We start from the raw sequence: 9,445 nt of genomic DNA, 5'->3' as shown, positions 1-9,445 counted from the left end.
CTCTCTCTCTCTCTCTCTCTCTCTCTCTCTCTCTCTCTCTCTCTCTCTCTCTCTCTCTCTCTCTCTCTCCCCTCTTTCTGCTTTTTTCTCTTTTCTCTCTCCTCTTTCTTTTTTATCCTCTTGTATCTCTCTCTCTTTTCTTCTTTCCTCTTTCTTCTTTCTCTCTTCTCTCACTCCTCTTTCTATCTTCTCCATCTCTGTCTCTCCCTTTCTGTATTTCTTTCTCTCTTCTGTTATTCCATGTTTCAAAAAGATATACCTTTAGCAGGAGACAATCAGCCAATTATTTCTAAGCCATGTGATAATTTCTAAAGCAGAATTTAAAGTAGGAGATGAAATGACATCCTCCAAATGGGAGGTTAATGAAGCCCCAGGGAGCATGGTGAATCCCAGCACCCTTTTGGTTCCCTGCTCCCAGATGGGGAGGGCTGGGGGTGGCAGGCATATGTCTGTTTGTAAGAAATCAGCTCATTTTTCAAATGTTAAGGTAAGGAATTTAAGATGTGATAGAGAATAGAAGGGGAAGATCTAAGAAAGTCCATTCAAAAGAGTGAGAACAAAAATGACGCCTATTCCGGCATTGTGAGATCCTCTGATATTGTCTTCTGGGAAGCTATCCTGTCTTGTCTTGAGCTATATTAAACCAAACTATAATTACCATCATTTTTAACAATATCTCTTTGTAACCCTCAAAATATGTGGCAGAAGAGATGGCATTACCCAGATAGGAAGCTATATTAACAAGCAAAAGAGGAGGTGGGAGAAAAGGAAATTGAAAACATGATGGAGGGCTGGAAGGAAAGACATGAAAGTCTTTGCTGACCCTTCCTGTTACTCCCTTCCCTCCTCCAATAAAGGGTATTCTGAAAGGAGAAACTTTGAAAGGACAAGCTTTGACAGAGGAATGAAAAGATAACATCAAGTCTTGGATGAATACCAAAGGTTCCATTTCTTCCAAGGGTCAGCTGAATCAGATTAAGGACATGGGTGAATAACTCAACTTCCACCTCACCCACTCCAATTCAATTAAACTATTATTGAGCACCAGCTGTTGTCAGGCACTATGCTAGGCACTGGGCATTCAGAGACAAAAATGAAACACTCTTCTTCAAGGAGATTCTGAAATGCTATGGGGCAGAAGTCGGGGGTACAGGTTATATACAAAGGAATTTGAAGAAGGACAGAGTCCTGACAACTTGGGGAAGGGAATGAGGAAGGGCCTTGTGTATAAGAGATGGCATCTAAGTTGAGCTTTGAAGGAAGCTAGGATTTCTTAGGGGCACAGGTAAAAAGGGAGACCATTCCAGGCTTGGGATACCCTAAGCAAAGGCATAGATGGTAAGAGTTAGAATGCTGGGCCATTCTTGACTGGAATGGAAAATGAGTGAGGGGAACAATATGAAACAAGTGGAGAGATAAGTGGTAAACAGATTTTGGATGGTTAAAAGGACAGGTTGAGGGGTAGCTGGGTGGCTCAGTGGATTGAGAGTCAGGTCTATAGGACATCCTGGGTTCAAATTTGGCCTCAGATACTTCCTAGCTGTGTGACCTTGGGCAAGTCACTTAACTTCAGTTGCTAAGATCTTACCACTTCTGTCTTAGAACCAGTACTTATATTGATTCTAAGCTGGAAGATAAAGTTTTTTTTTAAACAAAACAAAAGAGAGCAGAAAACAAGACAGGTGGAGAAGCTTGTATTTTATCTTGAAATGAAAGGACATTATTGAAGATTTTTGAGTGTCGATGTATAGGTGGTAGGTGGTGGTGTATGTGACTTGGTCTGAACTGTGTTATAAGAAAATCAATTTGACAATTGTGTAGCAGAGTTTGAATGGCAAAAGGAAGAGCCTGAAAACAGGGAGATTAGTGATTGCAATAGTCAGAATGGGAGATGATGAGACTCTGACCTAGAGAAGAGGTTAAATGGGGGCAGAGAGGGGGAAGGATAGAAGAGTTTTTGGAAGTACATTTGACGGGATTTGGCAATTGGTCAGATGTCGGAGCGGTGGTGTTGAGGAAGAGTTCCCAGCCAAGATTGTGAATGTGGGAGGCTGGAAGGAGAAGATGGCCCTCTCCACAGAAACTGAGAAGTTTGGAGGAGGAATGGGGCTAGACTAAATCTTGAGATGCCCATAAGACATCCAGTTAGATATATGTTCAGCAGACAAGTGGTAAGGTGGCACTGGAGTGTAGGAGAGAAATTAAACCTACATAAGTAGACTTATCTTTAATTTTAATTTTAATTTTAATTAAGAATCATCTGCACAAGGATGACATTTCAATCCACAGGACCTGATGGGATCTCCAAAGGAGATTGTATGAAGCAGGAGTTCTTAATCTTTTTAGAATCAGGGATCCCTGGGCAGTTTGGCAAAGTCTATGGACTGCATCTCAAAATGATGTTTTTCAAAGTATAGAATGCATCATTTATCAAGGAAACCAATTTTATTGAAAATATACATTTTTTTTTTAAAAAAAGGAGTTCATGAATCCCAGGTTAAGAATCTCTAGTCAAATCAAGTACTTAGTGCTAAGAATTGGGGAAAGGAAAGTAAAAAAATAGTCCCTGTTCTCTCTCAAGGAGCTCACAGTCGAATGTGGGAGACAACATGCAAATAACTATATACAAAAAGATAGAAGAGAGACTTATCCTGCATAGCTAATAACCACACTGCTAGTAATGGGAGAGGGATGATAGCCCAGCAGTGGAGCCTGGCCAGACAAGGAGATGGAGAACCATGAGAAATATAGTGCCATGGAAACCAAGGAAAGGATGCTGTAAGACAACACACACACACACACACACACACACACACACACACACACAGAGCAAAATAACCGGGCTCCTATCTTCAATCCCTATATCCACCTAAACACCCATCGCTATCTTGGCTCTCTATTCATTGTGTTTAGCAGATTGAGTGAGAGAGAAGACAAAAGGAGAGACAGAGTGAGCAGTGAGCACAGTCGTACAAACTTCAAAAGAAAATGACAGAAATCAGGGTAGCTCTGAAGACACTCAATAAAGGTCACAACTATTATTAAGATTTTATTGTTTGTTTCTGGGCTGGCCAGGCAGTGTGGCTAGTGCAACCTATCTCTGCCATCCCTGCTTGGCAACTGCCATCCCTCATTGGCAACTGAGACCCAATATGTCTCCAGTCCTGCTTATTACCTTTCTCTCTTAGCCCAGTGATGGAGTCTCTTCTGACTAAAACTCATTTTCTTGGGTTCTTCTCTCACCTTCATCTCCCTCCCTCATGTTATGGTAGAGCAGTACTAGCTGAAATGTCTAAGGAGCTCCTTTAGTCTGGCCAAAGTGCTGTATATACATGATTTCAGTGGATCTTCTCTATAACCTTTTGAGTTAGCTGCTATGAATATCAATAACAGCTGACATTTACATAACACTTTGTGGGTTTTCAAAGCATTTAATGCATATGGTCTTGTTTGATTCTCTCATTATGCCTTTGAGGTAAGTGCTATTATTATCATTCTCATTTTATAGAATGAGGAAACTGAGGCTTAGAAACCTGAAGGGACTTTCTAGCATCAAAAAGCTAATGTGTCTGAGGTTGGATAAAAACCTCAAATTTCAATATAAAATTGAGCCCTCTACCTTCTTGGCTTCTTGATATTCCTGTTTTAAAGGTGAGGAAGTCAAGGTCCATGATCATTCAACCAGGACTGAAGAATCATAAGATTTAAAACTGGAAGGGATCCAAAGGGATGCCTGAACAGTAAGAGAATGGGAAGACAGTTTTAATCTAATCATAAGACTTGTCTCCCACCTGGACCATCTCATCCTTGTCTTCTCCACTGTATCTTGTGTAACCTCTAAATTTTTCCCATTCCCCCCATTTCTGAGGCCAGAATCATCTACTCTTGAGTATTTGTGACTGCTACCCATAATAGCATAATACCCAAAATACCAAATGCAAGAGCCATTGAGAGTATCTCATCCCTACCTCTTGGCATCCACCTTACCAGCCTTGCACCTAGGGACAGAAATGGTTAAGTTAAAGTCCTGTCTCTCTCTTTTTTCATTTTGAGCAGAGTAGAATGAGTCACACAGTCTGAGTCAGTATAGATTAATTATGTCCAGGATCCCGTATCTCATTACTTTATCTTTCCATCTATCTTCCAAACTACTTGTGGTGGGGTCATCATTTTTCTAATCATGTAGGTTTTCAAAACCTTAGTGTTATTTTCAACTCTTCACTTTCCCTCATCCCTCATCCACTTATCTAATCAGTTACCAAATCTTGTCAGTTCTACCTCCATATTTCACAATCTCTCTCCTTTTTAAAATAAGTTGTCTTTGATGCCTTTTTAAAAATACATCATTATTGTTTTCTTTAGTGCCCCCCTCCCCCTTCCAGGGAACTATGCCATATAATCATTATATTTTTTTAAATTTTTTTAAACCCTTAACTTCTGTGTATTGACTTATAGGTGGAAGATTGGTAAGGGTAGGCAATGGGGGTCAAGTGACTTGCCCAGGGTCACACAGCTGAGAAGTGTCTGAGGCCGGATTTGAACCTAGGACCTCCTGATAATCATTATATTTTAAAAGACAAAACACAAATACAGAAGGAAAAAAATCAGTATATTGATCAATCCATTGAAGTTGAAAACGTGCATAATGTGTAACATCTGTAGATGTTCCACTTACATGAAGTAGTAGGTTGGGGGTGTCCTCTTGTATCTTTTCTTTTAAGTCATGTTGGATCTTTATAATTTCATTGCATTCACTTTTGATTTTTTTGGAGGGTTATTAATTTTTCTTTCCATTTACATTGTTGTAGTCATTGTGTATATAATTTTCTTGGTTCTGCTTATTTCACCCTGCATCAGTTCACATAGGTCTTTCTATGCATCTCCATTTTCTTCATATATATTTTTTTATTTTAAAAAAAACTCTTCCCTTCCATCTTATAACCAATATTATGCATTGGTTCCAAGGCAAAAGAGTTGCAAGAGCCAGGCAATAGGGGTTGAGTGAGTTGGCCAGGGTCACCCAGCTAAGAAATGTCTGAGGTTACATTTGAACCCAGGACCTTCCATACCTAGGCCTGACTCTCAATCCACTGAGCAACTCAGCTTCCCCTATATACATTATTTCTTACAGCACAGTAATATTCTATTATATTCATGTACGACAATATGTTTAGCCAGTCCTCTAATTGATGAGCATCTACTTTGTTTTCAATTCTTTTGCTATCACAAAAATGCTGACATAAATATTTCAGTATATAAGGTCAGTTTCTTATAAATGGCTTCCTCAGGGTATAATCCTAGAAATGAAACCTCTGGGTCAAGGACATATACATTTTAGTAACTTCATTTGCATTAAATTGCTTTCTAAAATGATTGCATCAACTCAAAGCTTTACCAACAATGCATTAGTATGCCTATCATCTCACAATCCCTATGATATTATCACCAGTTTTGCCAATTTTCAAGGTGTGACATGAAATCTTAGGGTTGTTTTAATTTTTGTTTCTTTTATTTTTAGTGTTTGGAACATTCTTTGATGTGTTTTTAGTACTCTCAATTCTTTTAGAAATGTTTTTTTCAAGTCTTTTGACCACTTAACAATTGGAGGTTATTAGCCACACACATATCTGTTAATTGATTATATATCTTGGATAATAAGCCTTTTTCAGAGAAATTTAATATGAAGATTTTTTTTCCCAATTTGATCACTTCCCTTATTCTAGATGCATTAATTTTGTCTATGCTTCTCAGATTTGTGTAATCAGAGGTTATTGATTTTTTCCTTGTTTAAGAATACATTTCTTAAGGGCAGTTAGGTGGCTCATTGGCTAGAGTGAGATGGGGAGTCGTGGATTCAAATGTGGCCTCTGACACTTTCTAGCTGTGTGACCTTGAGCAAATCACTTAACCCCAACTGCTTAGCCCTTACTCTTTTTCGGACTTGGAACTGATACAGCATTGATTGTAAGAGAGTAGGTAAGGGTTTAAAAAATATATATCTCCTATATATAATTGTGAGAGATATAAACTGCTTATCTTCTAATTTTATGGTATTACCTTTAATATTAAAATTATGTATCCATTCAGCGATTTTTCTGAAGCACAAGGCTGACCTAATTATAGGACCTACCCTAAAGGACTAACATGAATTAAAATGAGATTACATCTCTAAAGTACTTAGTAAACTTTAGTGCAATAAAAATTTTCTTCTCTTTTGTTTCTTCTTATCATGGATACTAAAAAATAACCATTATACAATTATAACTTGAGGGATGTTAAAAATATTAATTAATAGATTTAGTCTTTCTAACATAAAATAACACTTTGCAATATAATTTTTATTTATATATATTATCTCCATACTATATATAGATTTGAAAATAAAGTTTCCTCTCTGATTATGAGGCAAATAAAGAGAGGAAATAGAATACAATCAATACCAGAGTAGCAAGTGGAAGAATTTGGATGAAGAATTCATGGCTATGAAAACATTGAAGAAAGGCAAGACGAATGCAGCTCTTTGTTCTTCTTTGATCACAGGGGTAAGCTTTCCTGTTGACTTACTTTTGGTCCATTTGGGTAGTTGGTCTCATAGATTAGGGGCATCACTTATCAGATGTGCCAGGCCAATAGGACAAAAGTCTTCATCTTTAAGTTCCAGTATATTCATAGAAGCAAGATTCTCTGTAATAAACTATTCTATTCAAATGCCACCACATCCACCATGCCCTGGAAATTAGAACCAGCCAGAGGAATGACATCCTACTGAGGTTGTTGAATCAGTCAAAATTTTGTCTTATAAGCAACATCAACTTTCGATGAGTTCTCACTTCTGTGTGGGAGATTGCTCACTCCAAGAAGCATAGATAAGCCTGTGAAGGCAGCATTGGCCTCTCATTGTAGAAGCTACTATGTCCCATAGCTGGTGCCTCTGGATGGTGACTGCTGTCAGCTCAAACTTGGAGTCTGGCTTTTATAAATGGCCCCCACCCCAGGCCACCCTAATCCTTCATTTTCCCCCATACTTCCATAATGGAACTATCTTTTAAATAGCCAGTGGTAATTTTTAAATTCTCCAAAAACTTCTGCAGGGCTTCTATCTCTTTGTCCAGTTCATCACATCGGAGCTTGGCTACCTTCTCGAACACTTCGATCTGGTTGATCATCTTCGCATCTTCAGCCTGGTTCACCACCCGGGCCAGCCTCAAGGATGGTGTGTCATCAATTCTGGTGACAAGGAGCTGCCTTAATTTTATGGTAGTCATCCTGGCTTGTACCTTCAAGAACCCTTACTTGGGAAAATGATTGATAACTCAGTAGATGCAGCCAACAGGCTCCTCAACCCTCTAGGTTCTGAGACGGTTTGTGGGAACTGGCGACTGACCTCAGGATTCTTTTGCAATAAGGGCCAGGGTATATTCACTGTTTCTGGCAGACCTGAGCGCTCATACAACTTCCCTTCTGAGTATGCCTGGTAAACAACCACTTGGATTTTTAATTCTAGATTCAAAAATAAATTTTTGATTAGAAAAAGAACTGGAGTATGTCTCCAAATGTCAAATGAACAAGTCTCAGAAAAACTTCACTCTTCAGAGAAAGGAGGGGTCCCTTGTCCCAAGATCAGCTTCCTCTAGTGGAGATCCAGGCAAAGGTTGGCCAAGTTAATTGTGGTGAAAAGTAAAAGGCAAGAGACTTTTCTTCCTCAACTGTTCAGTATGGGAAAGTAGGAAGCCTGGTCCCAAAGGTCCCATTTGCTTTCCCCATGTTCTCTTGGAGAAGGCTCAGGACATTTCTGTAATCTTTCTTAACCCACACACAAATTTTCTGCCCTTAGGAACAGTCCTTGAGAGGAAAGATCCTCAATCCAGTGCCTTGGAGAACCTGTTAGCTTGAGGAGTAGAATCCCAGAATTATGGAATCACATGACCATGGAAACAGAAAATCACAGAATCTTATAACTGGTAGAGGAGTAAAACTGCTTCATGGCAGAGGAAGAGAAATGCTTGAGATTGCCCAGGCAGTGAATGTCCTATTATTGGAACCCAGCTTTCCAGCTCTCCCTTTTCACCTACACTTTAACTCGCTAGTTTAGCCTCTAGCTCAGAGGGCTCAAAAGTTCAAAGTAAAGATGATTTGATTAATGTTTGGGGAGAACTTTGAGATATGTGTTACTTCATTTCTTCTATCAACTAATAATCACCAGTATCAGATTAAGTTGGAAAGGAGCAGAGAGGAGAGCAAATGTCTTAAACATTTGATCCACACTTTAGAGTGGAATCTTGGGATCTGCACCCCAAAGTCACTCTAATGAGCAGAAAGGACACTTGAGAAGATGCTGGCAGAGAAAATGCAGCCTTTATTAGGAAAGGGAGAGGACAGGGCACTGCTCTGAGTGGCTGACTCAATAGCGATGTCCAAAGATGTACAAATGAACTCAGAATTTATAGGAAATGAACACAATCAATGCTTCTCTTCAGACGCCCACTGCTACGTGTGTGTAACACAATGTCTGTGTACATTATATTTTTCTTTGTCTTGTCCTCCCCTCCTTGAGCTTCCCAGTGTTCTTGAACTCATGGGAGCATTCCTTAAGTTTGCAGTGTCTAAGTTGAGTCAGTTTAGACGTGGCCGAGGTCTTTCATACTGTAACATTTGATATAGGGAGTCAAGATTGTAAGTTCAGGAACCTTTGGAGCTGTCATTGTCCATCCTCACCTAGCTTCTAACCTCTTTAACCTTTTGTATGCCGAGTGTCAGAGCTATTAGGAATTCATAATAAGAAAAAGGGGGAAAATGGAGGTTTGAGCCACATTAGAAAAGCATGAATTAAAGGTGTATATAGCTATGTATATAAAGCTACTTGGGAGGGGGATTCCTCTACTCTTTATAAGGAGAGATTGTATCTCTCTTCTGAAGGGCACCTCACGTTCCCTAATTTTCTATGGGAAGCTGCCAATTTATGATTACTAATACTAACTAATATATACTAGAGGATAATGCATGACTTGAACCCATGCAACTTGAACCAGATAAAAATGGAATTGAGTAATATATACTTAACAACGTTTAAAAAATACAACAGGGGGCAGCTGGGTAGCTCAGTGGATTGAGAACCAGGCCTAGAGATGGGAGTTCTTAGGTTCAAATCTGGCCTCAGACACATCCTAGCTGTGTGATCCTGGGCAAGTCATTTAACCCCCATTGCTTAGCCCTTATCATTCTTCTGCCTTGGGACCAACACACAGTATTGACTCCAAGACAGAAGGTAAGGGTTTAAAAAAAATAAAACACAGATAATATTACATTTAAAAACTAACTCAATGGGGCAGCTGGGTAGCTCAGTGGAGTGAGAGTCAGGCCTAGAGACAGGAGGTCCTAGGTTCAAACCCGGCCTCAGCCACTTCCCAGCTGTGTGACCCTGGGCAAGTCACTTGACCCCCATTGC

This window comes from Gracilinanus agilis, chromosome 6 (genome assembly GCF_016433145.1).
Source record: "Gracilinanus agilis isolate LMUSP501 chromosome 6, AgileGrace, whole genome shotgun sequence".
In the NCBI taxonomy this organism is placed as follows: domain Eukaryota; kingdom Metazoa; phylum Chordata; class Mammalia; order Didelphimorphia; family Didelphidae; genus Gracilinanus; species Gracilinanus agilis.
This window is presented reverse-complemented; position numbering follows the sequence as displayed.